The sequence below is a fragment of the Eriocheir sinensis genome, chromosome 25 (assembly GCF_024679095.1).
Source record: "Eriocheir sinensis breed Jianghai 21 chromosome 25, ASM2467909v1, whole genome shotgun sequence".
Taxonomy (NCBI): Eukaryota; Metazoa; Arthropoda; class Malacostraca; order Decapoda; family Varunidae; genus Eriocheir; species Eriocheir sinensis.
This window is the reverse complement of record NC_066533.1, coordinates 15,265,935-15,273,434: the sequence shown is the minus strand read 5'-3', so window position 1 is coordinate 15,273,434 and position 7,500 is coordinate 15,265,935. Positions and strand designations below refer to the sequence as shown.

The window sequence follows — 7,500 nt, the reverse complement described above, 5'->3', positions numbered from 1 at the left end:
AGAGAGAGAGAGAGAGAGAGGAATATCAGCCTTGTCGCCCCTAATATCAAGGACCTTTTTTTTTTAACTTGTTGCTAAGGGTGAGTCTTAGTTTTGGTTTGAGGCCCTCCCCCCCTCCCCCTCCTCCCCCCCACCCCCCCACCACCACAATCAGCCACGCCCTGAGTTGAGTGGGACAAACAGGTTATTTTTTTTTTCCTTTTTCTTTCATTTTTTTTTTTATTATTTATGGAAGGCATTGGGAAAAGAGTAAAGCAAAAAGAAAAATGATTGAATGCATGATTTTTTTTTTTTTGTATTTTTGTGGCCCTGGTTGTAGTTATTTTCCTTGTGTGTGTGTGTGTGTTTGTCTGTGTGCGAGAGAGAGAGAGAGAGAGAGAGAGAGAGAGAGAGAGAGAGAGCACAAAAGCAGGTAATGTAGAAAACCAGACGCTGAAAAATTAAAGAAAATGAAAGAAAGAAAAAAAAAAAGAATGAGACGAAACAAACAAACGAGGAAAACAAAAACAACAACAAAAAAAGAGCGATAGAAAACAAACAACAAACAAAAAAACAAACAAGGGAAGAGGAAAATAAAGAAGAAAGGAAGAAAGAAAGAAAACAAAATCAAGCAAGCAACAACATATATATCAAACTTGAGGGAACTGCTTAACTCCACTTCTCTCCTTCCCTCCCACCTGTTTTAGTCTCCATATCATCTCCACTAAAAAAGGAGATGAGTGGAGATGAGGAGGAGGAGGAGGAGGAGGAGGTGTTCATGTTCCCTCCTGACCTTCCTCACTGCCAGAACAAATTGGGTAGGCCTCACACACACACACACACACACACACACACACACACACACACACACACACACTATCTCGCTTTCCACATGTGCTATTTGATCCATTCGTCCCTTCACGTGTCCTCCTCCTCCTCCTCCTCCTCCTCCTCCTCCTTCTTTTTTTCCTCATTTGCTTTCCTTCTTATTCTTTCCTATACTTTAATTTCTCTCCTACTTTCCTCCTATCCTTTCATCCCTTACTTCTTTCTCTTTTCCTCTTTTTCTCCTCATTTGATTTCCTTTTTATTCCTTTTTTGTTCATTTTCTCTTCCATTTTCTTCCTAATATGCTTCTCCTTTTTCTCTTTCTTGCTTTTTTTTCCCTTTCCACTTTCTTCCTATTTTGCATTCCACTTTTCTTTCCTCGTTTTCTTTCTCTTCCACTTTTTTCCTATTTTGCATTCCACTTTTCTTTCCTATTTTTCTTTCTCTTCCACTTTCTTCCTATTTTGCATTCCATCTTTTCTTTCCTATTTTTCTTTCTCTTCCACTTTCTTCCTATATTGCATTCCACTATCTTTCCTCGTTTTCTTTCTCTTCCACTTTCTTCCTATTTTGCATTCCATCTTTTCTTTCCTATTTTTCTTTCTCTTCCACTTTTTTCCTATTTTGCATTCCACCTCTTGTTTCCTAGTGTCCTTTCTTCCACTTTCTTCCTACTCACAATCTTTCCCATCTCTCTCTATTTCCCATTCTTTCCTACTTTGGTTGTGTCTACATCTTTCCCTATTATCATCTTCCACGTTTTTCCTATTGTTTTCCTTCCTTTCTTTCTTCTTTTGTGTCTTTCATTATTCATTTTGTTATTGGTTTAATTTTTGTTGTTTTACTTCCCTTCGAGTTTCTAATCTTAGCTATTTTTATTTCTTCTTTATTTTTCTCTTTCTTTTCCTTGTTTCTATTGTTTTGTCTCTTTCTTTTCTTTATTATTTCCTATTCTTCTCTGTTCCTTTTTCTCTTACCTTATAATTTTCTTTTTTTTTCATTTATTCCTTTTCAACATTTTTTCCTATTTCCTTTCCTTCTCTTCCTTTCTTCCTATCATTTTTTCCTTTTTTTTTTCTTCTCTCCTTTCCTCCTTCCATTCTCCACATTCTCCCTCTGCCTCCACCTGTACTTCCTTCCTTCCTTCCTTCCTTCCTTTCTTAATTTCTTCCTATCTTCCTTCCTTCCTTCCCTTCTTCCCTTCTACATTTCCCAGTTTGCTTTTTTGTCTCATATATTTTTTTCCTTCCTTTCCTCACCATCCCCCCCCTTTCTCCCCCCTTCCCTCCTCTCTCTCCCCCCTCCCCCATCCTCCCCTCAGGTATACCCTTGGGATGACCTGGGTCAGAGGGCAGGGAACAGGTGTTTATATAAGGCGCCATTGTAGGCAGAATGACCCCTGAGTGTGTGTGTGTGTGTGTGTGTGTGTGTGTGTGTGTGTGTGTGTGTGTGTGTATAAGGAGGGAGGTGCGAAGAAAAAAAAAAGATTAAATGAAAAAAAATGAGAGAAAATAAGAAATAAGAGAATTGAAGGAAACGAAAGGAGGAAGTAAGGAAAAGCAAAAAAGAACAAGGAAAGAAAAAAAGAAAGGAAAGAAATGAAAATAATAAAGAAAAGAAAGGAAGGAAAGAAGCTAAAATCAGATTCAAGGATGTTTTTCTAAGACGAGGAGGAGGAGGAGGAGGAGGAGGAGGAGGAGGAGGACAGGTGTATGGAATGACGTTGGAGAATCGATATTGGGAGATAAATGGAGGAGGAGGAGGAGGAGAAGAAGGAGGAGGAGGAGGAGGAGGAAAAAAGAGAGAACCAGGCGGAAAGAATGGATTTAGGAAGAGGAAGACGGATAGGAGGAAGGATTGAGGTGGAGAGGAGGAAGAGGAGGAGGAGGAGGAGGAGGAGAAGGAGGAGGAGGATGCAAGGAGGAAGACTAGGAGGAAGAGGAGGAGGAGGAGGAAAAAAGAGAGAACCAGGTGGAAAGAATGGATTTAGGAAGAGGAAGACGGATTGGAGGAAGGATTGAGGTGGAGAGGAGGAAGAGGAGGAGGAGGAGGAGGAGGAGGAGGAGGAGGAGGAGGAGGAGGAGGAGGGTGCAAAGAGGAAGACTAGGAGGAGGAAATGAAGGGTTGGGAGTGATGGATGAAACTAAGATTTACTGAGGAGGAGAAGGAGGAAGAGGAGGAGGAGGAGGTATCGGGGTCGCTGTTTTGTAAGAGGATGTACAAGGGGAGTAGTTGTGTTGCAATGTTCCTCCTCCTCCTCCTCCTCCTCGTCGTCGTCGTCCTCGTCCTCCTCCTCTTCCTCCTCCTCCTCCTCCTCCTCCTCCTCCTTACCTATCCTTTCTGCCTCTTTTCCTACTTCTTTTCTGCAAGCTAAACTCCTCCCCCCTCCCACCACCTCCTCCTCCTCCTCCTATCCTTTCTGCCTCTTTTCCTACTTTTTTTCTGCAAGCTAAACTCCTCCCCCCTCCCATCACCTCCTCCTCCTCCTCCTCCTCCTCCTCCTCCTCCTCCTCCTTCTTCTCCTCCTTTTTTCTTCGTGGTTCTTAGTTGTAAAATAACTGCAGAAACATTTTATTTCGCATTTTATTATTATTTTTCTTATCTTTATTAAACATTTATTCTATTGACGATTCATTATTTTTTTTATTTATCTTCCTTCGACATTTTTATTTAATTTTTCTTCATATTTGTTGATTTAATTTCTATCTTTCGTCATATTCGCCGGGAGGAGAGAGAGAGAGAGAGAGAGAGAGAGATTAACAAGTATGCAAGCTTTTCTTTTTCCTCCTTGTCACTCTACTGTCACCTCCACCACCACCACCATCACCACCATCACCACCACCACTAGAAACATGTGGTGGTGGTGGTGGTGGTGAAGCAATGGTGATGATCAGGCTTGTTTGTCATCATGAGCCAACTCCTCTTCATGAGATTTGTCGACGAGGGAGAGAAATGGGGAGGGCGGGGAATGACATGCCAGTGACGGGGAGGAAGAAGAAGGGGGGAGAAATGGGGAGACAAGGAGAGGGAAGTGGGAAGTAGGAAGATAGGGCAGAGGATGTGGAAGGGAAGAGATATAGAACATTAGAAGTGGAAGAAGGAAAGGTAGAGAGAAATGGGAGAACGAGGTAAGGAGGGGAACGGAAAGGGGAAATGGTAGATAGTTGAAGGGGTACAAAAAGAGTAAGAAGAGAAAGGATGAAGCATGATAATAATGTGAGGGGAGGTGAAGGTAATGAAAAGGGAGAAGGTTTTATAAGGGAAAAGGGAATAACGTTGAGAATGAGGAAGATAACAAAGAAAAGAAGAACAATAGATGAGGTTAGAAAAAGGGAAAAGGATGAAGCTTGATAATATGACGGGAGGTGAAGGTAATGAAAAGGGAGAAGGTATTATAAGGGAAAACGGAATAAAGTTGAGATTCAGAAAGATAACAAAGAAAAAAAGAACAACAGATGAGGTTAGAAAAAGGAAACATGAAGGTCAGGGAAAATAAATATAAAGAAAATAGCGAAAATTAAGAGACGAATAAAAAATAAAAAAAACTACATTGACAAAGATACGAGAGGAAGGGACAGAAGGAAAGGGGAAGGGACACGGGGAGACAAGGTGTGCCAGGTCAGTCCAGGTGTGTGTGTGTCGAGGGAGAGACAGGTGGTGAAGGAATGTCAGATGAAGGAGGGTGAAAGTCTACGGTAACCCAGCATAACATTTCAGTACATTGGCCTTCCTATGAGAACATTTAGACATGCACCCATATCTTTTTTGCTCCTCTTCCTCCTCCTCCTCCTCCTCCTTCTCCTCCTCCTCCTCCTCCTACTACTACTACTACTACTACTACTACTACTACTACTACTACTACTACTACTACTACTACTACTACTACTACTACTACTACTACTACTACTACTATTATGCTTATAAATAGAGTGGCACTGATTTTAGTAGTGGTGACAGAGGTGGTAGTGATGGTGGTGATAGTGGTGGTGGTGGTGGTGGTTGTGGTGGTGGTAAAAATGGAGTTGCATCATCATCATCTTCATCACCTTCATCATCACCATTTTTAGGACGTAACCTTTCTATACTGTGTACATTCTCTCTCTCTCTCTCTCTCTCTCTCTCTCTCTCTCTCTCTCTCTCTCTCTCTCTCTCTCTCTCTCTCTCTCTCTCTCTCTCTCGTTTTTTTTCTTACAATCTTTGCCATTTCCTTTGTTGTTTTTGTCGCTTTCTTTTGTTTGTTCGTCTTGTTTTCGGGGCAGCGTGGCAGGGATGACACAACAATCACCTGTATTGGGGTCACACACACACACACACACACACACACACACACACACACACACACACACACACACACTTGAGAGTAAAGAACGTGTGTGTTTGAATAAAGATTTTGCTCACGTTTTTTCTTCTTGTTCCTCCTCCTCCTCCTCCTCCTCCTCCTCCTCCTCCTCCTCTCCCTGTTATATATACGTGTACATTGTTAGGTGCACATGTACGTAGTCACACGCCATCCTTCTGTGTGTGTGTGTGTGTGTGTGTGTGTGTGTGCGTGGAGGACAGCCTGCACTATGGAGGACGATGTAACCCCCCCCCTTTCCTCTCTCCACCTTCCCCTCTTCCTCATCTTCTCTTCTTCCCCTTCATCTTTCTTCTCCCTCTTCTCTTATGTGCTCCCCTCTCCTTCCACCCCTTCTAATCCTCTCTCTCCCCTCCCCTTCCTCCTCCTCCTCCCCACACCTTGTGACTGGCGGCTCAAGTGACAGAAACCTCACGGGGAGAGGGGAGAGAGTGGGGAGGAAGGGGAGGAGGAGGAAGGGAGAGAGAGGAGGGGACTAGGCCTGCTTGTAGATACCGCACTGTCACCACGCGCGCACACACACACACACACACACACACACACACACACACACACACACACACACACACACACACACACACACACACGCACACAATCAGGATATTATCAGCAGGTTCACGTGTCCAGGGCCTGAGAGATTAGACTTGTGTGTTGAGAAAGTTCTGTGTTTTTTTTAAGTCTTGTGGTGCATTGCGTGTTTGGTGGCCAGGCGCAGGAGGAGGAGGAGGAGCAAGTAGGAAAAGATGAAGGTTTAAAGGAGTTATTAAATGCAAAATTGGAATAATGATAGCGAAAGAAATATAACGTAGTATATGAGAGATAAAGAGGAGGAGGAAGAAGAAGTGGAGATAAAACTATGAGAGGTCGGAATGCTATAAAGAATATTGATAGATTAAATAAAAAAGTGACCCAGAAGGAGGCATTGATAATATAATGTGGAGGAGGAGGAGGAGGAGGAGGAGGAGAATTATTTACAGAGCTCTCCAGGCTTGACCCACCTCAACATGTTGTTTCTTAATCCTTATCGGAACAAAAACTTGCTTGATTTGGCGGCGGTGGTGGTGGTGGTGGTGGTTGTCGTATTAGTGGTAGTGGTGATGGTGGCAGTGGTCATGCTATTTTTTCTCATTCATGGTTTTGGAAAGTTAGTGAATAGTGAAAAAAAAATAGTATCAAAATTTTTGTTAACTTTGATTTGGTGATGATGGTGATGGTAGTGGTGATGATTATAAGGATAGTGATAGAGGTGGTGGTGATGATGATATTGTAGTGGTGGTGGTGATTGTGATATTGTAGTGCGTTGTGGTAGTGATGATGGTGTTGAGAGTATAGATTTATAATAGTGATGATGATAAGGGTAGTGCGTAGTGATGGTGATGATGGTGTTGAGAGGGTATACTTTTAGGTCACAGTGGCGCCTGGTGTTGAGGAGGTGAGGTGGATGTACAGGTTAGGTCAGTGACTGGTGGTGGTGGAGGTGAGTGACAAGTGGAGGTGGAGGTGGTACTGGTGGTGGTGAAAACTGGTGTTGCTAGAACTGGTTGCTTATAATGAGCGGTGGTGGTGGTGTTGGTGGTGATGGTGGTGATGGTTTTTTTCTTAGTAACATGGAGGAGGAGGTGAAGTAGAAGGAGGAGGAGGAGGAGGAGGAGGAGGAGGAGAAAGAAAAAGAAAAAGATGAAAGAGGAGGTGGAATAGGTAAAGAAGGAGGAGAAGAAGGAGAAAAATAATGAAAGAAGAGGAATAATAATAAAAAAATGAGAAAACTGATGGAAGATTAGATAAAATAGATGAATAAAAAGGAGGAGGAGGAGGAGGAGAAAAAAAAAGTATCAACAGGAGGATAAATATTGAATAAGTACTTTTTTCTATATATTTTTACCCTTCAAATGTCTCGAAAATGAAAACAAAAAAAAGGAAAAAGAAGAAAGTAAATGATGATGGTGAAGGAAGAGAAAAAGACGAAGAAAGGAAACAGGTGTGACAAAAGAAGATGGAGTGAAGGGAAGGGAAGTCGGGTGTTGATAAGTGGATCTAAGAAATGGTGGTGGTGGTGGTGGTGGAGGTGGTGGTGAAACAGGCAAGTACCGAAGATAAGACGGACATGCAATCACTTACGACACCTGAGCCTCACCTGAGAAAAACACACACTAATGACCTTTCCTTACCTGACCTCACCTAGAGACTGATTTACCTGACTTTCATCATTACTTTTTATTTTTTACTTTACTTTTTTACTTTCTCATTTTTTTTTACTTTGATTCACATTTTTTCTTTTTTTATTTATTTTCCTTTATTTTACTTTAATTTCTACTTTTTTCTTTTTTTTTTCTTTT

At 42.1% G+C, this 7,500-nt stretch overlaps 1 protein-coding gene across 2 annotated transcripts in view; it reads left to right on the top strand.

The window, feature by feature from the left end:
* The window catches only part of LOC127003459 (tribbles homolog 2-like), an 86,364-nt gene that overhangs the window by 46,354 nt on the left and 32,510 nt on the right, over positions 1-7,500 (top strand). The gene's annotated exons all lie outside the window — the stretch shown is intronic.